At 48.8% G+C, this 20,818-nt stretch overlaps 1 protein-coding gene across 1 annotated transcript in view; it reads right to left on the bottom strand.

The window, feature by feature from the left end:
* RSF1 (remodeling and spacing factor 1) overlaps positions 1-20,818 on the bottom strand; it is a 705,323-nt gene that overhangs the window by 36,744 nt on the left and 647,761 nt on the right. The gene's annotated exons all lie outside the window — the stretch shown is intronic.

Raw genomic sequence — 20,818 nt, 5'->3', positions numbered from 1 at the left:
GTGCGATTATGGGTGAAGGAAGTGCGTGAGCGAGAGAAACGTGAGAAAGCGCTGTTTGATAAAGAGCAACGGAAGAATGATCATGTGCGAGCACAGGAAGCGAAGCGTCGGGAGGACAAAGAGCAAACGGACAGACAAGAGAAAGAGCGTAGGCTACAGGTTTCGGGTCAATATGTTGTTCGCCAGCCACTTTATCCTGTCCTTAATAATCCTGATGATGATTTCTATTTGCTAGATCGCTCTCCGCCCCCTTATGTTGGCGCATCTGCTCCGCGGCCGCAAGATTCTGACCCGGTTTCGGGTAAGGTAGACACACGGTCCATGCTGTCGGCCGAGCAAATGGCTGAGCTTCGGACACTTTCCTTCCGTGCGCTTAAAGGCAAGGTATCTATGGAGGACTTATTTCAGACTTGGGGGCAGTGGCAGGAGAGAGATAAAGTGTATTTTCTGGGTCATTTCGCGGAGGAAGTGATTACTGCTTTCCGAAAATATTCTCATGTTCTTGAGCCTGACGAAGTGTCTTCAGACGCTAGAGCAATACGTAACGGTGCTTTTTCTCCCTCTAAGGCTCCTGAGGCGGCTCGGCGGCTGTTCGCCTTGCGGGACGAGGTGCTGGCCCTTCGAGAGAAAGCACGTCAACAAACGGAGGAGGAGAAGCAGTTGGATTCGTCTGCAGCAGGGGGCCACCCATCCGCCTCCCAGTCAGATAAGGATGACATAGTGCATGTTAAACCAATGCGAGAGGCGGCGCCTTTGTATGTTCCTCCTAAGGGAGCAGGGACTAGCTCGGATATTAACTCCGCCGATGCAAGGGGATATTTCGTATATAATTGGGTTTACACTCCATGGCATAGGGCCGATGTTATGGCACTAAAGAATGCGTTGCCTGACCCCCGCAAGAATCCAGCGGCCTTCTATGAAGAAGTCGAGGGGGCCTTGAATTCTTGCATTATGACCTTAGCGGATATAGACCTGTTCTTTGGCCTTATCCTACCGCCGGATACGTGGCGCTCTGTCCGAAAGGTAGATGATGCGGTTGCCTTCAAGGCCCGGTGGTCTGACCTTGAGGATGAGGATAGGGAACGGAAGCCCGCACAGAAACCACCCCAGAATATTTTAGATCTCCCTGCGGCTATTGTGGCTAAGTTGAAGACGATTATCCCCCCTAAAAAGATTGACTGGAATATGTTAACTGCATGTAAGCAGAAAGTTGATGAGTCAGTTGCGGACTTCTTTACGCGCTTTGAGGAGACGTTTCATGATTTTAGTGGCCAGTCGCTTACTGACGACACGGGCCGCCACCTTTTCGCGGACAAATATGTGGCTAATCTGCTACCGGCAGTTGCGGCCCGGTTAAAAGCGAGTGAAAGTTCTTGGTCCTCCGCGACACCGACGGCCCTTCTGACTATCGCTCAGTATTATGAGCGTCAGGAGCACGAGGCGCAGGGCCAGGAGGAGAAGAAATCGAAAGATCTCAAAACCAAGGTGATGTTAGCACAAGTATATGGCCCGCCCCGACGGGGTAATAATAATAGAGGAAGGGGCGGATCTCATGGTCCCCCTTCGGGCCGATCTGATTTGAATAGGAACCAGTGTGCGTACTGCAAGCAGTTGGGCCATTGGGCCAGGGATTGCCCAGCGTTGCGTGCTTCGCGTCAGGGGCACACTCCGGGTGGCCCGAGAGGTAGAGGGGGCTTCTCGACCTTTAGAGGGAATTCTAACGATAATGTCCGTTTCGATACTGCCGGGCGGCACCGAGATGGCTCAAATGTTTTTGATCGCCAGCACCAGTATCATGTATCGGACATCGATCAATCGGGATATCATGATTCTCAGCATGCATAGGAATGCGTTGGATGGGGGTCCGAATCAGTTGAGGTGCCGGTCGATCAGACGGGTCCTTATGTATCGGCTGAGGTTTTAGGTTCTACTGATCAGTTCCTAGTGGATACAGGAGCGACACGTAGTGCATTGTCTAGGTACTTGGTTCCGGGGGCTCCCCCATCCGGCTCAATAGTTACATCGGTAGGGTTTGACGGTACACTCTCCCGAAGCCCTCTTTCACAGCCCCTTGCATTTAAAGTTGATTGTTTTTCTGCGCCCTGTCCGTTTCTGCTTGCTCCATATACACCGGATAACATTATGGGCCTTGATATGTTAAAGTACTTTAGGGCTACAATCCGCTGCTCCCCTGAGGGTGTGAGGGTGATCTTGAATGACAACTACCCCCGGTCTGGGAGGATGTGTACGATATCAGAGGATGCATTGTTGGCTACCCTCCCCCGAGCTTTATGGGCGACTTCGGACACAGATGTGGGACAAATGGTGATTCCTCCGGTCCACATTAGTGTCCAGGAGGGGGCGGTGCTACCACGCCTCCCGCAGTATCGTATTTCCCAGGAGGGCGAGGAGGCTCTCATACAGATTGTGCAAGACTTGATAGCAGTAGGGGTGGTGGAAGAAGTTCCCTATAATATCTGTAACAGTCCGATTCTCCCAATTTTGAAAAAGGACGCGGATGCAAAGGTCTATCGGTTCATAATTGATTTGAGGGAGGTAAACAAGATCGTGATACCTCAGTACCCGGTGGTTTCCGATATCACGACGTTGCTTACCTTGGTCCCGCCTACGGCGACCATGTTTTCAGTGATTGATTTGAAGAATGCCTTCTTTTCCATTCCCATTCACCCTGATAGCCGATTTCTTTTTGGGTTCACATTAAATAATAGATCTTATCGTTTTTGTAGAATTCCCCAAGGCTACACAGAAAGCCCTAGTATTTACAGTCAGGCTTTGACACGACAGTTGGATTTCTTTGTTTTACTCGAGGGGGTCGCCCTCATTCAATATGTCGATGACATCCTGTTGGCGGCTGACACCCTGGAGTTGTGTGAGAAAAGCACGTTATCCTTACTTTCCTTTTTAGCATCCCACAATCATAAAGTATCTAGGAAGAAATTGCAATTCTGTAGACCAAAGGTGACTTATTTAGGTCACCTTTTGTCTAAGGAGGGGCGTGCACTCACACCAGATCGTATCCAAGTAATTTTGGACACACCGAGACCATCCACGCAGAAGGATGTGCGTGCATTTTTGGTTCTTGTTTCTTTTTGTAGACAGTGGATATTGGGGTTTTCACACATAGCTAAGCCATTACTAGCTCTTTTGACAAAAGACACGCCCATTCCGATCCCCTGGTCAGATGAGTGTGATGCTGCATTTCAGCAATTGAGACAGGCCCTTTGTTCAGCACCAGTGTTAGGGACCCCTGATTATGCAAAACCCTTTTCGTTGTATGTGCATGAGAAAGATGGATGTGCATTGTCAGTCTTAGTACAGATGCACGCCGACAAGCAGCGCCCTTGTGCATACTTTTCGGCTGTGCTTGATCCTGTCGCCCGAGCATTACCTGGGTGTTTTCGCTCGGTAGCGGCGACAGCTGTGTCAATACGCCAAAGTGAAGGAATTGTGTTGTCCCATAAATTGTTGGTGTTAGTTCCCCATGCTGTGGATGCCCTGCTTAATCGAACAAAGACGCAGCATTTGACCAGTGCCCGTTTAACGGGATATGAGCTGACGCTTTTGGCTCCTCATATTACGTTGAAAAGGTGCGTGACATTAAACCCGGCCACATTGTTGCCATACCCCGAGACCCAGCCTGAGGCGCAGAAAGCGCATGATTGTATTCTTGTGACTGAGGAACAAACAAAGGGTCGTATTGATCTCCAGGATACGCCCTTTTCAGAGGTGGATGGAGAGCTGTGGGTAGACGGATCATGCCTGAAGCTACCAGATGGTACGACTTCAGCAGCGTATGCAATTACCACATTACACACGATAGTGGAGACAGCACGCATACTACAGAAATCAGCTCAAGCAGCGGAACTGATAGCCTTAACACGAGCATGTGAGCTCAGTACAGGATTGTGTGTGAATGTTTACACAGATAGCCGCTATGCCTTCGGAGTAGCGCACGATTTCGGCCTGCTCTGGAAGGAAAGAGGGTTCTTAACGTCACATGGGGTACAGATAATGCATGGGGAGTTAGTCCACAATCTCTTAACCGCATTGACATACCCGAAGAAAATTGCCATTGTTAAGTGTAGTGCCCATAGGAAAGTAGTTGATAAAGTTGGAGAAGGGAATGCGTTAGCAGACCGAGTAGCACGGGAGACTGCGATGCAGCCCGGCGCTACTGCCATGTATGTAGTAAAGTCACAGGTGGAAAGATGGCGTGATGCGAAGGAAGAAGTGCGAGAAATACAGAGGACCGCTTCTGACAAAGAGCGGGAACGATGGGCTAGCGAAGGGGAACTGGATGATGAGGGTTGCTGGAGAAATAAGCAGATGGATAGATGGAAATTACCCACGGCCTTTGTACAACCTATGGTTCAGATGGCACATGGGCTAGCACATGTTGGAGCTTCCGCAATTGTGAAATTGCTTACCCAAGTCTGGGAGCATCCAGAGATTGCTAGCACAGCAAAGAGGGTGGTGCAGACCTGTATGATCTGCCTGAAGTATAACCCAGGGAAAGGCACTCGAACTCCAGCAGGAGGATTTGCGACGCCCACTGCACCCTTTGAGGTTCTGCAGATGGACTACATCCAGCTTGAGCGCTGTAACAATTTGAAGTATGTTCTAGTAGTGGTCTGCGCCTTCAGTAAATGGGTTGAGGCGTACCCTACGAAAGACAATACTGCAATGACTACAGCGAAGCTATTGCTGAAAGAGTTTTTTCCTCGGTACGGCGTCTGTAGACTTCTGTGGAGTGATAATGGGCCTCACTTTGTAGCGGATGTTATAAAATATGTCTTGAAGGGCCTAGGCATCACCCAGAAGTTCCACGCCGTATTCCACCCCCAGTCTGCAGGACTAGTCGAGAAGTATAATGGTACACTGAAGCTTAAGATCGCCAAAATCCAAGCTTCAACATCTTTGACTTGGCCAGACGCCCTGCCACTGGCGTTATTGTCAATTAGGTCGGTGCCACACTCTCGAACTGGCCTTACGCCATATGAAGTTGTATTTGGACGCCCAATGAATATTTGGGGTCCACCAAGGCCTAAGGCTGTGTATGATGTACCTTGTGTAATGATGAGCGATTATCTGGCACAGTTAACGGATAATTTGGTTTCTATTCATCAACAGGTCCGAGAGGCGCTCCCTGATCGGTCTGCCGGTGAAGGACATGGTCTCCGGCCTGGAGATCATGTTATGGTGAAGGTTTTCGACAGAACGAACAGTTTGGAGCCGAGATGGGTAGGACCTGAACAAGTTCTCCTTGCAACAAGGACGGCAGTGCGAGTCTCGAACAGGAAGAATTGGATCCATTCCTTGCACTGCCGAAAGGTACCGCCCGGATTGGTGGAGTCTGCCGTGCTGACCGATCAACGAGAAATCCTAGCAGCAGAGACAGGCCGTGCTGTGAAGCCGAGTGACACTGAGGAGCTCTTTCCGGACCACACGACGTCTGGAGGAAGGCGATATCATCTTCGACCAAGGAAGTAAGGTTTCCAGTGCCGGGACATACTGTCAGAACGGCCCTTGGGTTAGTGAAACGGAGAGCCGATGAGGCAAGGGGGGGGGATCAGCCCTGCATTAGTGTAGCGACACCCGTCTTGGCCCGCTGGTGAAGAAATCAACCGCTGCCCAAGGGGAAGAGTTCTGACAGACTTTTTAGTTTCAGGAAGATATCAGGGTATTGTTTCTTTTGACATGGAGAAGAAGAAAATCCTTTGTGCGTTGGGGTTCATGCTAACAGTAGCTATTGTTGGGATAACCACATGGTTTGTGGAGGAGGCAACTCCTGCTCGAAAGACACTTGTGTTGACGACTCCAGTGCCTGCGGAGCACTACTTTTATACATTGCCATATCAAGAGTTGAAGCATCGACAATCCTATTTGAATAACACTTTCATTCAGATGCTGCATCACACCCACGTCGCTACGAACGCTACAAACTGTTGGATATGTGGGATGATGCCAGCCCATCAGAAGAAAGGAGGAACGCCATTCATACCACTTCCTTTCTCTCATAATGGCTCTTGTAGAGCATGGTACACTTTGTTGTTTGCCACTCGGAAACCGACAGTGGGACGATTACTTTTTAGACTTAACAGAGAATGCCATCAAGACAAAAATGGGTATCCACAAGCGAATGGGACAATTTGGGAATGGGAAGAGTACCGACCGGACAATGAATCCATCCCCTATATCTTCACGAACACAAGAGACACTGTGGGGAAGGACAAATTCGTAATCCAAGTAGCACAAGCTCAAGCGGATTTGTGTGTCCAGAGTGTGGGTTTTATCCCTGTTGGTGTCAGTGATTGTATAACTGTACTGAACATCGACGGGCTGAACAACAGTACCTTCCTAGCGTCCCATAATACCTATTTTGTATGTGGAAATAAAGGTTATTACCGTTTGCCGGCTGGGTGGTCCGGGGTATGCTATGTATCATTCCTATTACCTCCTGTATTCTTAGCACCTGCGTCATATCATAAGGATTTGAAACTGTTGAATAATGTGACTGTAAATAGATATAAACGTACTCTATCAATTGATGATGTGGATCAGACCGATACCAGCTTGCAACAGTATATTGATTTTAACTTAGGACTGTTCTTCTTTGTTGGAGCTGCTTTGAACAGTAGGAAGATCCGAAGATTGACAAGAGTGGTAGAAGCTGTGACAAATCAGACTGCTGCCGCTCTTGGGAATCTTACGGAAGAATTACAAATAACTAGGATTGTTGCATTGCAGAATCGTATGGTACTAGACGTAATGTTAGCTGATCGAGGTGGAGCCTGTAAAATTATTGGAAGTAGCTGCTGTGTGTTCATCCCTGATCATACGCCATCCGTCTATAACGCCATTAACAAGCTGCATAAAATAGCAGCTGAAATCCACACAGAAAACGGCACTTGGTCCTTTTCCGGATGGTTTTGGGCGTTGGTTACTGCCTGGGGATGGAAGGTCTTAACTGGTCTCTGCATTATTATAGCAGTTTTGTTCCTTTTCTGTATGTGTATTCAATGTGGACCATTGTGCTGTTCCGTATGCATTTCATTCTGCATTCCAGATAAGAAAGCTATTGCCGATGTTGCTCGCCAGAAGGGTCTAGCTAAAGAGGTTAAGGGAATGATGATAATTGATATATATGATGATTATTCTTGGAAGCCGGATGTCTTCAGTAAATGCTGAAAGGGTCGTCTGTTGTAAATTAAGGCAGAATGTGATTAAGCATTTACTGAAAACATTAATGCTTTCCCTTGCGATCATGTTTTCTTCGTTATGTTGACTGAAGTTCGGACTCCATTTGTATTGACATGCTGCCACGTGTTCGTCACGAGGAGAGTCCGACCTCTGTGTTAGTTGCTCTTGTAATCTGCCTAGTAACAGTTTATAAATAGCTCTCTTGTCCGTCTGGCGCATGCCCAGACTTGACCACATCTGTTATAATTAGCTTTGCTTGACCATGTGTTTTCGCGGGCCCAAAGAGTATGTTAGCTCCGCCCATGTATTGATTCAGTATCGAGAATGACCATAAATGGTAATGTTCTTCGGCCTCATGTTGTATCCACCCACTTATGAGCCCCTCTGTTATGTATAAAAGGGGACTGTGTACGAATGTTCTGTGTGCTACTCCAGGCAATACTGAAGAGTGTTGTGTGGATTGTAGGACCACCCTTAAGGGTTAATAAACGTTGTTTTGTACTTTGCAGTTTCCGTGCCAACTTCCTTATAGATTCCGTTACAGGAGAGCGAACCCTTGTTCTTGCGGGCCTAGCTGGGGCCTGTATTCATCACTATCTATGAAGTACAATAAAGCTCTTTTTACCTCAAGCGTGTGAAGAGCATGTTCTGCTACAGAATCAGGTTGAAGAAAAAACACAGGTAACTCAACCGATTGGTTTATATGAAAAGCAGAAACCACTTTGGGAAGAAATTTAGGTTTGGTGCGGAGAACTACCCTGTCTTTGTGTAGCTGAAAAAAGGGGTTCTTCCAAGGTTGATTCCGGTAGCTCTCCTTAATGATGTGATTGCGATGAGGAAAGCAACTTTACATGAGAGAAACTGTAAAGGGCACGTGTGCAATGGTTCAAAAGGTGGACCGATGAGCCCTGTAAGGACAATGTTGAGATTCCATACTGGGCCAGGATGAATCCTTGGTGGTATTACCCTTTTCAAGCCTTCCATGAAGGCTTTGATTACTGGAACTCTGAATAGTGACAAATGTTGTCTGTTCTGCAAATATGCAGCTACCGCAGCGAGGTGCAAATGACTAGATGTATAAGCTAGTCCAGTTTGGTGTAAGTGTAACAGGTCACAGATAATGTTTTGTATAGAAGCATCTTTTCTACTTTGCTGCGTAGCAAGCTCTGGTGGTAGGCTTTCTTGCTTCTTTTAGAATATTCATACAGTATGGTGGTAGATTTAAATAACCAAACTCAATGACTTCAGGAGCCAGATTGATAAGTTCAATTCTTTGGGATTTGGATGTCTGATTTCTCCATGGTTTGGGATTTGGATGTCTGATTTCTCCATGGTTCTGTGTGAGGGGCCTGGAGGTGAGGTGCAGCTTTTGATGTGGAACTAGTGACCGCTCCAACAGGGTGGTGTACCATGGTTGACGGGCCCATATGGGAGGTACTAGAATTAGTGTGAGGGATGTTTGCCTGAGCTTCCGAACTAGACACTGAATGAGTGGGAGAGGAAGAAAAGCATAGGCAAATATCCCTGACCAGTTCATCCATAGAGCATTGCCCTTTGAGAGTGGGTGTGGGCACCTGGAGCCGAAGCTTGGGCATTTTGCGTTCTCGGCTGTGGCGAACAAGTCTATTTGTGGGAATCCCCATTGTTGAAAGTATGTAAGGAGAACTTGGGGATGAAGCTCCCACTCATGAATTTGCGGTCTACTTACGCTGAGGAGGTCAGCAATCTGATTGTTTAATCCTGAGAGGTGTTCTGCCAGAAGATAAATCCTGTGATGGATTGCCCATCTCCAAATGGTTTGAGCAAGTCGTGACAATTAAAGAGAGCGCATCCCTCCCCGCTTTTGCACATAATACATTGCTGTCATGTTGTCTGTTCGGACTAGGACAGTTTTGCCTATTAGGTGAGTTTGAAAAGCTTTGAGCGCTAAAAAAACTGCTAGAAGCTCTAGATAGTTTATGTAGAGACTTTTGTACTTGTTGCTCCACAGACCTTGTATTGCGTAATCTTGGAGATGGGCACCCCAACCTGTCAGAGATGTGTCTGCTGTGAGCACGATCTGTGGGTCGATGAAAGGCAGTCCTTTTGATAAATTTTGTGGGTTCCACCACTGTAGAGAGCGATGGGTACGACCGTCTAACAATACTAGATCAGTTACTTGACCCTGCGACTGATTCCATTGACGTTACGACTGAAACTGTGGTATCACAGGCTGAATGTTGTGAATTCTGCCTACACTAGGAAAGGCTGAAGCTTTGACTGTGTCTAGAGTGGCTCCCAGGTAAGCTTGCATCGGCGAAGGATGCAAGTGAGATGTTTGTGCATTGACCGTTAAGCCCAGTTGATAAAGTAGGTCTATTGTCATTTGAGTATATCGTAGACAGTTTTGATAAGTGCTGACTTTGATGAGCCAGTCATCAAAGTAGGGGAAGACGTGAATATGCTGTCTCCTGAGTTGAGACTACTGCTAGACATTTGGTAAATACTCTGGGCGCTGTAGTCACTCCATAGGGAAGTACTTTAAATTGGTAATGCTTGTCTGCTATCACAAATCTGAGGTATTTGCGAAGGGCTGTGTGAATTGGAACATGAAAATATGCGTCATTTAAGTCTAGAGTAGACATAAAATCTGCCTTGTATAAAAGTGGAAGTACCTGTTGAAGGGTCACCATGTGAAAGTGTTCTGACAGTATATATTGGTTTAACACTCGGAGAACTAGAATAAGGTCTTAAGGAACTGTCCTTTTTGGCAATCAGAAAATACAGAGAGAAAACCCCTGAACCTTGGTACTGTACTGGAACCGGTTCTATAGCTCTTTTTAGTAAGAGAGATAGCACTTCCTGTTTGAGCAATTGCAAGGGTTCTGGAGAAAATTTGTGAGAGCGAGATGGAATGCTTGGAGGATTGCTAGTAAGCTCCAGGCAATAACCATGTTGGATAATTCCAATCACCCATTTATCGGTTGTTATAGATTATCAAATGGGTAGAAATTGTAGAAGTTTTCCCCCAGGTGTGGTATGGTCGGGGGGGAAGAGTGGGTAAGTAACTGCTTATTAGGGGAAGGAGAGTTACAGGTTGTGTTGCCCTTACCCCTACCTTTAGAGTTGTTCCCTCTATAACCTCCTCGAAAAAAGCCTCTTGAGGGAGAGGACTGGTTATTACCTATGTAGATGGAGGTATTCTGGTCTGAGGGTGCGGTTTGGACCCCGCTCGGTTAAAGGAACGATGAAAGGAGCCTCTGTTTGAAGGAAACTGGAGCGCTCCCATGGATTTGGCCACTTTCAGTGTCCTTATTCATTTTTTATAATGCCAGATCGACCTCAAGACCAAAACAGATGTTTCTTATCAAACGGAGTGTTTAAATTAAATTGTTGGACCTCGGGCTTAAACCAGGAGATTCTTAAGCAAGAATTTCTCATAAGCAAAATGCTAGTGTTGACCTCTCGAGCCGCAGTATCAGCAGCATCTAGAGCACACCTTATTGAAGAATTAGTTTTTCCTCATTTTGCCAAATCTTGCACTTTTGTTTTATGCTTATATGGGAGATATTGAAGCAATTGCTCCATTTCATCCCAGTGTGCTCTGTAATACCTGGCTAAAAGGGCCTGTCTATTTGCAATACGCCAGTGATTGGCAGCTTGAGCAGCTATGCACTTGCCAGAAGCCTCTTTTAACTTGAACGCTTTATCTGGGGGAATTAGTCCGCTTATGAGCATTGGACACTACCAGTGATTAGTGGCAACTGGCCCTTGATAAATACTGGACCTGTGGCGGAGGCCTTATACTTTTTGTCAACTCTAGGAGTCAAGATGAGAGCACGCACGGGGTCTTTAAAAATGTTGTTAGCGTGTCTCATCATGCCCTTAAGTATAGGAAGTGATTGTGACGACCTATGTGTGGATCTTAAAATCTAGAACAAAAAACCCTCCTCTAATGATTCTTTTTGCAGTGCCAACCAATGATATTTTGCAGCCCTGGCAATGAGTTCCTGCTAGGATACATTGTCATCAGGAGGAAATGGCTTGGCAGGGTAAAGGTCTGGATCGATGTCTGCTGGAGGGTCAATTGTGTAACCGTCCATGGATCTACTGGTAAATGTGTACCCCCATCATCAATATGATCGTCGTAATGATGAGATTGTGGAGAATTCTGAGGTGTGATTTGAAAAGGATGGTGGAGGGACTGGTAGCAACAAACCTCCTGTCCTCATCAGGAAGCTTGTGTTTCTGAAGTAGTTTGGTATGAATATGACCTGTTTCAGGGTTAATATACAGTCTTTTTCGTTTGGGATCCGTTTTCGGTGTAACAAAGTCTAAATTCGGATCTTAGTGGAGAGGTGTGGCTCACTGGTTAGAGGCGGCCAACCCGTAAGCAGAGAATCGACCAGGGACCAGGGTTCAATTCCCGACGCGGCAGGGTCGTGGACCAGGGTCAAAACGGACTCGATAATTCTCGCCTCGGTACCTACTCTAACCAGGAACACACTCGGCAACTCTGGGCATTAAGCTTGCCTCATCTCTACAACGGCCCCCCACAGACGGCGGGGATGCCTGGTTTCACCTTGGAGATACCCAGAAAGGGGACCCTCTCACAGGGAAAACCAGGACGGGTTCCCCAGCGGTCTTCAGCGCCAGGATACTCCATGGAGTCACAGTGCGCTTTACAAGTACACCCACATTTACATTTACATTTAAGGGACATCTTTTGGTTTCGGCAATGGCGTTTTCGGTGCCAGTATGGGTTGGCCTTCTGGTACGGAAGATTTCGGCTCTGAAGGCTGTTTATATTTCGGCGTGGAGGGTTTCGGTTCCGAGAAGGATTTCTGTTTGAAACCAGAGGACAATGGCTCCGATAAAGATTTTTGTCGACTCGGTACTGAGCTGGAAGGCTTGACTGGGTGTTTCGGAGCTGGGGCATCAGGAATGTCGTCTCGGTGCTGACCTTGGCCAGAATGCAGAGGTGGTGTTAATGCCTTATGTTTTTTGTGGGTGAGTTGATGGGGCAAGGGGTCTTCCGTACTCACGTCACCTTGTCCCTGCAGCAGCTCTTTGGCGTCAAAGTCTATCTTGAGCTCTGAATCGAAGTCCTGCACAGAGAAGGCTTTTTCCTCCTCTGATGCCCCAACATCCTCTTGACCAGAGTCTTCACCGAAGATGTCTGGCGTGTCTTCGATGCTTTGACGCTGCATCTCTTGACGTCAAGCCCGATGATCATGAAGAGTTTTCTTCGAACGATCTGCAAGTGTCACAGTCTTCTTTGTGCTATGGAGACAAGCACAAGCTACACACTTTGAGTGAGTCAGTGTGCGGACACTTCGCGTGGCACTAGGGGCAGAATTTCAACGGTGTCCGTTCCATCGACGGAGAGCTGAACCGACGCAGTTAGGCCAGAAGGCCATCCACAAAGCTTTCCGATCGAAACATAGATTCCATTGACCGAAACGATATGTGGAGAAGTAGGAAAAGCGTATGAAACAATACAGTAGATGTTAGAGAGGATTGCGTGTCGAGGGAAACCCGAAGAACTGTCTCGAACCAGAGCGCAGCAATACATGTCCAAACCCGATGGTGGAAAAAAACAATCTAACAATGGAGTCGATGACCATGCGCACTATCACTGAAAGGAGGAGTCACCTTACCTCATGACTAGGAAAGACTTCTTTGAAGAAAAACAACTTGCGAACATCCAGACCCAAAACTAGATGGCAGGGGTATGCAAAGCATGTGTATCTACAGTACACATGCCTCGAACACATACTTAACTTATTGCGAAGATCTTGGACTGAAAATAAAACACAATCAAAGTATATTTTCCTAAAATTGGTTTGGATCTCCTTCTTGAGTCATGTGTCCATTATTGATCACTGTTATGCAATAAATATCTTACACACCTCTGTGTTAGGCCTAAGGCTACTCACCCACACGACCACTGACAGAGCACTTTGGGTTTCTGCAGTGGGGAGTGAGAAATTGGGGAGTGAAATAAGGGTGCATTTGTAATGTTAATTCTTATAGGAAACCTTTAGCTACAGTTACAGCCCGAACCGCTGAACTGACTTACACTAAATTTGTCAGGGAGGTAAATGTTGGTTCAAGGAAGCGCCCTTTGCTTATTTGGTGTAAATCTGTTCAGTAGTTGTTGATAAAACTAAGTTGAAAATTATAACTATATCTCTGGCCACAAAGCCTTCGCAAACAAAGACGAGCTCGTGCAGGGAAATGCACTGCTCTGATTGGCTGCCAACACTTCAACCAGTTAGTTTTGGCAGGCTTCTTGGGAATAGGTCGCGCAGCTGATAGGAGGCCCCACCTCGAACCGCGCGGTCCGACTTCCCCAGGATGCCTTGGAGCTGGAGTGGCTCCAGCCCGTGCAGCGTTATCTCTCAAGAGTCCAGGTGGGGCACCGGGATCGTCCGCTGTCACACTAGGCCCCAACACCCCAGGTGGGTCGGGCCATCATTCGGTCCGCAGCAGCCGGGTCGGTAGGGCTCATGGGGCGGGCATCGCCATCTTGTGGTCCGGCAGTCCAGAGTCTATCGGTGCAGATCGGGCCACGTACCCCAATTGTGGCAGTTCTTGACACAGATGGGGGAGTCTGGTGGAGGGATGCCTTTTGGGGTCGGATCTTCTTACCAGCTCCTGGTCACGGTTGGGGGGACCTTCTGGATTTAGGCTGCAGGCGTCAGCTGGTGGCAGATCAGGGGTCGCCTGATCTCAGGTCAGGATCGCCGGGGGGACCTCCTCGTGGTGTTTGCCCACTCGAGCTCGGGCCGTGGACGCCGGGTGCAGTGTGAGGCGAATTTGCGGTGTCTGGCCGGAGACAGAGGTTGCAGATGAACAAATCCGGTGTTCACGGGAGACAAAGTCTTTGTGGTTTAAGGCAGGCAGGTCCTCCAGGGTTTTCGAGGTTGCTGGCTGCAGGACACACTGGGATGTCGCAGGAGCAGGTGCGAGGCGGAGACAGGCCGGTAGGGCTGGGGCCAAGTCAGTGGGCGTCTTCCTCTTGTTAGCTTTGGCACGGCTGCTCGGTCGTCCTCCTTTTCTTGTTGCAGGTTCTTGTCTGAGGAAGCAAGTTTCAGGGGTGCCCCTAAATACTCCATTAAGGGGCGTTACAGGTAGGTAAAGGGTAAGAACCAATGGGTCCCTTTCCTGGGGTGGGTACACCTCTTATTATGCTACCCTCCAGTGGGAGGGAGGCATGAGCCTGTCCCTGGTTGGCTGAGTCCCACTCAACTGCAAGATGGCGGGGACAGAGTTGTGCCTCACCTCGCCTCCCCTACCTGAGGGGTGGAGTTGGCAGAGGTGGGCACACCTCACTTATTTGTCCCGCCAGTTCTCCTGCCAAAAGTGGGTGTCAGAACCAGTGGGAACCAGTTGCTGAAAGCAGCAAGTGGCCTGGGGAAGCTCACAAAGGCAGCAAGCCTTTGAAGCTTCCCCTTCGTGAACCCTGCCCATCCTGGGGGAGGAGGCCTGGCACCTCATCCCAGAATGTGCATTGTTTCAGGCCCCAGAGAGCAGTAGGCTCTCGACCCAGGTGTCCAGAAACTTGTCTGGTGGTGGCAGCTGAAAGCAGCCACTCAGCCTGGACACTAGTGGTGGGTTAGTTTTCAGGGGGCATCTCTAAGATGCCCTCTGTGTGAATTTTTTTAATTAAGTCCCACACTGGCATCAGTGTGGGTTTAATGTGCTAAGAAGTGTGATATCAAACTTCTCAGTTTTCAGTGTAGCCATTATGGTGCTGTTGAGTTCGTTATGACAAACTCCCAGCACCATATACTCTTAATGGCAGCACTGCACTTACAATGTCTAAGAATGGATTTAGACGGGGTGTGGTCTGGTGCCGGCGAAGATGGCGGTGTAACCTTCTCGCTACGGCCAGGCCCCCGTTTCAGTCCGCGATATCCGTCCTTTTATACTGGGCCGGACAGCGGAATTGGCGTGTGCTGTGTGCCCGGTGGCGTGTGGAGGCAGCTGAGGGGTCTCCAGGCCTGAAGGACGTCGCGACCCGTGTGTTGTGGAGACGGGCCTGTTCGGCGGCCAGCGTGGAGCTCCAGACGGCGTGTGGGCGGAGTCGCGTTTGGAGCGCTGCCGGCTACCTGAGCGTCTGGCCTAGGATCCGGCCATGTGAGACTCGCTGCCTGGGGCCTGAACTTTACTGGGATATTGTGTGTTGCGGGAGGCTCCCTGGGGGCTGTACTGACTTGTGGCTGCCGGCGTCGAGCTCCCCAGGTCTGGTTATCGTTCTGGGCGAGCCCACCGGTGGTCTCGGTGATGAGGTGGTGCACATGAGGTGAGGATCTGTAGGTTGAGGCTCGCCCGCTGCGCTGGATGGACGTTGTGATTGCCTTTCCGGGCCTCCCCGGCCACGTCTACTGAGGGCGCTGGACTCCGGAGCGGGGAGCTGGCGCTTGGTGGGTCTCCTGTGAGGGGCCTATTTTTGTCTGTACGCAAGGGGGGAGTCTTCAGGGGCCACACTGGACTGGGACCGCTGATGTTTGAACTCTGGGGGAGCACCGTCCTCGTCGTGTGCCCAGCGGCGCCCGCAGCATCACGTTGTCCTGCACTCGGGGGTGAGAAGGAGCAGCGGGGGCGGCCTGTGGGGATCTTCCTTGGTTGCGTGAAGGCTCCTGCAGGACTCCTTGCACGGCGGTGAGGCGGCGTAGCCAGTGGCTGGGTGGAGTGGCTGGGCTACTGCTGCTGTCGGGCGGCCCAGTACGGCACATGGTCGGCCTATTTGGAGTGGGGAGCCTGTGCATGAGGTGTTCGTTCATGGCCCTCGACCACCACCGAGCAGTACCGGGGGCGATCCGCAACTGGCTTGTGGAGAGGTGAGGAGGCCCCCCACCACCACGAGACTTTGGCCTTGACGAAATCGAAGGGGGCCTCAGCGGCCGTGCAAACGAACAAGCTTGACAAATATGCTGTGCCGCGCCAACTGGTGTCTGAGGACGGGGCAACTGGGGAGAAATCGGCCAGAGAGGAGCCGTCCCTGGGTGCTATCATGTCAGCAATCCAAGCTCTGGGTACGACTTTGGAGACCAAAATAGACAAAGTCACTATTGAAATGAACTTGATGAGGGCAAATATGACTAAAACCACGGAAAGGGTCACGGCGACCGAGGAGAATGTGGGGGAACTTCAGTCCGCGACGTGCAAGCTGGAGGAGCGCGTGCAGAAACTTACACATCAAAATACACTGATGGCCCAGCGGCTGGACAATCAGGAAGGGAGAGCTTACTGCAACAATATCAGGGTGGCGGGGTACCTGAAGGGGCGGAAGGCCCCAGTATGGATCTCTTAATTTAAGACCTTATTCTGAACCACCTTAAGCCTAAGAGACTGTCCAACCTCTTTACAGTGGAGAGGGCACACAGGGCCCCGATCCCAAAGCCAAAGCCTGGGGGCTCCTCCTCGGACAACCATTGTACGTGTTCTTAACTTTAGGGATCGGGATACCATCTTACAGGCGGCTAGGACGAATGGAGACGTACCCTTCGAGAATTCGCGGATGACCCCGTAAATGGGAGAAGATATGGGGGCTGTGGTCATTATACAGGGGTCTGTGATAGGTCTCCTGTTGGGTTCAGCCTGGGTCTTTGACCCACAGATCACGCAAAAAGATCTATTTAAGATTGAACAGAGATGGGTCCACAGACTATCCACTGACAGCAGGGGACTCAATGATGACATTCCCTGGGCCAGTTTAGCCAACTCGTGATTTCCATTGCAGAAAAGGATTGTCTGCATGAGTGAGCGATACTTATTACAGGGGAAGTGACTTTCTACTGACCCGAGAATGGTCCACGATTCCCGCTGTTATCTCGCACACATACCTTTTTGTACTCGAGTGGGCATTTCTGATCACCATCTCACCCGAGTGGTTTTGGATAGTGTGTTAGTTAACTCAACTTTAGTCCAAGATGGCGACCATTTACCTATAGTATTCACAATGCCAGAGACTGAGCTAAGATGGCCGCCCGTTTTTGGACTCAGTGGTCCTTCTTTGTATTACCATCACGAATCACACGTGATACTTACCTCCGTGCACACTGACTACATGACATCAGACAAGGACACTCAGTGACAAATATGAACGCCATATTTTCACAGGACTGTATTACTAATTACATTGGGAATATATGGGTTTACACTTGACCAACAGTCTTAGATGGCCACTTTCCATCCATTTCGCACTAGAACATAGACTAGGCCAATCAAATTGAGAATGTTTACACTTGACTCGATCAACAGTTTTAGATGGCTACTATCAATCCATTCCGCACCATAACCAAGAATCGGCCAAGATAGCCGCCGTTATTCACAGAGGTTGTCCTTCTTTGAATTACTGCCATGTATAACATGTGGCGCATAGCCCCGCCCACCCCATCCCCATTGGACCCGGCGTGGTATAACTTGGGACTAGTTTTGACAGCCCATTCCCCCCGATTCCGGCGGCGAGGGTAGGTGAGCCTGCACACAATCTCTGGATTTCCGGTAAGTGGCAACGGGACTCGTCCGCCAGCCCACAGTGTTTGGTGCTATTTTACATTGGCCTCGGGGGGCTGAGATTTCTAGGTGCTCTCCATGACCGTTGGTGCGCTGGCACTTTAGGCTGCACCCGAGGTTTGACTACTCACCGAGCGCCTTGTTGGTTTTGTGTCCCTTGTGAGCTTGCCTATGTGCGGGACAAACTGAGGGGGTATTGGCGATCCACCTCGTTATCTCCTCTCCTCCTCCATGTTATAACACTGTTCCCTTGTGAGCACCTACGGATGGATACCGATTCATTCACTTACCGATCCCCATTTATCTTTCTTTATATTTTTATTTTCTTTCAACAGGACACTAACTGTTGGTGTTCCTTTTATTCTGCCGGAAATTGATGAGGCCATACTATTTAGGCCCTTAGGAGAGCATTTCCACAACAATAGGCTCCACTGCTGCTTTGCTAATGTTTTTATGTTGTAATTGGTTTTAAAACACTTAGTGCTTGGTCCTTCCACTATATACAGCACCTAGACACTATAACTGCGTGAGACATCACTTGTATATGCACAACTTCTACTATGTTGTGTGCTTTTGTCAATAAGGCGTATAAGGCACATTATGAATGTCGAGTAAACGTACAGCTATTATAATATCTGTCCTTTTTCTGATCTAGGTTCCGTGACATCAGTGGGACATTGCCCACTGTATTACGATGTGGGAGGTAGGTTTTCCCCTCTCATTTTGTGTAGATAGCATTTGATACCCTGGTCCCGATGAATTGCCCATGATCTTACTGACAACAGAGGCAAGAAACATGTCGACCAAATGAGAGTAGGACGTAGGCATCTAGGCACTTAACCCCTAGCTTTACGCCACTCTATTGACTTTTAATGAGGCAATTTACCTACCAGAATAAATACAATTCAAGGAATAATTGACCTGTTTTAACTCACTTACACTACATCTACACTACTGGGCCCCTCACCCCCACTGCACCAAACGGCAGGGACAAAAGATCTCCGACAAAGAGCCCCATTTATGGGAGCCCGTCAGGCATTGCAGCACCGGCCCGACGAGGAGCAAGCCCAGATGATGAAGCATGACACCTAGCTTGCTGGGTGTGTGAGGGCTCCAGTTCCGAAGAGGGGTCTCCCCCTCTCACTTTGAATAATAGGATTCACTTATTGAACCTATATCGAACCTAGTACTCGCTGACCTTATATGTCTCCTCACCCTTAGGAACTGCATACCCATCTTTATACACATTACCCAGAGATGTGTGCCATGTGGACTCTTCACTTTGTTCTGCACCAAAACACGCAGCTTGCAAAGGCAGTGTGTGAGTGTAATGGTACAGTACCTCTAAGGGTGGCACAATACGTGCTTCAGCCCTTAGAGGCCTTCTCTGGTCACAGTGCACTGGGTACCTGTCAAACCACTTACCAGGGGCTGGCCTGTGGCCAGAGATGCCAATTGGGTTTAGGCTTCAATGTAGTATTAGGAAAAGAAAATGGGCCCTGGGTACCTGATTAGCAGGAGCCCAGGGCACACTCAGTCAAAGCACATCAACAATTCGGCAAAAAGTGGGGGCAACTATGCAGAAAGAGGGAACTTTCTCACACCAGGGCAGCAATGAAAGGAAAAAATAAAATGATATTAACGGAATGTTATTATCATTTTATTTTTTCCTACTGCTGTGGCAGTGCGTGATGGGGCGTGGCGAAGCTGCAGGGGATGAGTGGGATGGTTGTTTGGTCAGCCCTCTCGGGCACCAAAAAACAGTCATGCGCACTCCCCTGGTCTCTATGCAGGCTGCATTACAGCCTGCATGGAGAACATGCCCACCCCTACAGCCCTTGGCGGAGCGCCGTATCACGGCGCTCAGACCAATCACAAAGCTCCATTGGAGCATTTTAATTGGCTTAGGGGTGACAGCCTGGCTGCCTGCTTCCTGTTTCGACCTGGAGTTTTTTTTTTCTTACAAAGTCCGCGATGGCCCCCCCCCCCCGTGCCCGCTACCTAACCCGTGAGCCGTTCCGGCTGACCCTGCCTATATCTTTTTAGGAGGTAGTTAGAGTTGGCGATACCCCACTGTATGGCCGCTGCCATTTCTTCTTTCTGCCCACAGCCTCTAACCTTTTATTATCCTTGTCCGGGTGGAGTGCCCAAGGATGATGGGGACATGACTCTTACAGTAGACACTATCGGAGAGTCTGCCTCTACATGTGACTTTATGTACCTAGGATCCTGAGTGGGCACCCTGTATTTCTTTTCTATCCGGTGGGTAACTGCTGTGGCAAATTCTTGTTTTTGAAGAACCTCCATGCCCTGCTGTATGAAACTATATAACATAGGAAGAATCAGTTTTTTCTTACGTACAGAGTTTCAAAAGAAAACATTTGTCTACTTTTTGCACCTCAATCTGCACCCCAAAAGCGTCTGCAGCACTCTTAACTACCACACGCTATGTGGAGATGCCATCTCAAGGAGATAGCCTTGAGGGATAGGTTGTCCATATCCTCTTGTTAAGAGTCTGTAACATTGCTCTCCCATAGTGTCTCTTCCTCCCCATGGCTCAAAGTTCTACTTTCTTTTACTCATGCTGTCCAAATATGAACTCCCCCTCCCAAAGTTTTGGGCCTATTTCTACCTCCCATAGAGTTAAGTCTCTTTACCTCTGTTTTTTATGGGATCTTTTGTTGCTGTATAGATTCTTTTTTTTCTCTAGCAGCTCTAGCTCTACCTCTTGTGCCCTATTTTTTACCAACCTCGAAGGCTTTCTTGTCCCCATGGGACTTGTCCTTTGTGGAGGTCAGTCCCCTCCTTCCCTCCTATAGCTCGATCGAACTCGGAAGCTGAACGAACACCTTTTGGAAACTCCTTTAATGGTGGCTTTTTCTTTTGACCAGGTAGGAACAGGGAAGTTTCTTCAGCTCCTTCAACTGCAATCTTTTGCTGGCTCGATGCGGGTCTTATGTTTCTGATGCTCTTGAGTTCTCGCTCGCAGGCTTCAACAATTTTACAAGAAATTTGGAAGCCTTGTCTGTTTTGACTGCGCCAGTGGTTTCTTGGAGTTGGGCACTGTTTACCTGGGGTCCCTTCTGTGATG

Source organism: Triturus cristatus, chromosome 8 (genome assembly GCF_964204655.1).
Source record: "Triturus cristatus chromosome 8, aTriCri1.1, whole genome shotgun sequence".
NCBI lineage: Eukaryota > Metazoa > Chordata > Amphibia > Caudata > Salamandridae > Triturus > Triturus cristatus.
Note: the sequence above shows the minus strand (reverse complement) of the source record. Positions and strands in the feature narration are given on the sequence as shown.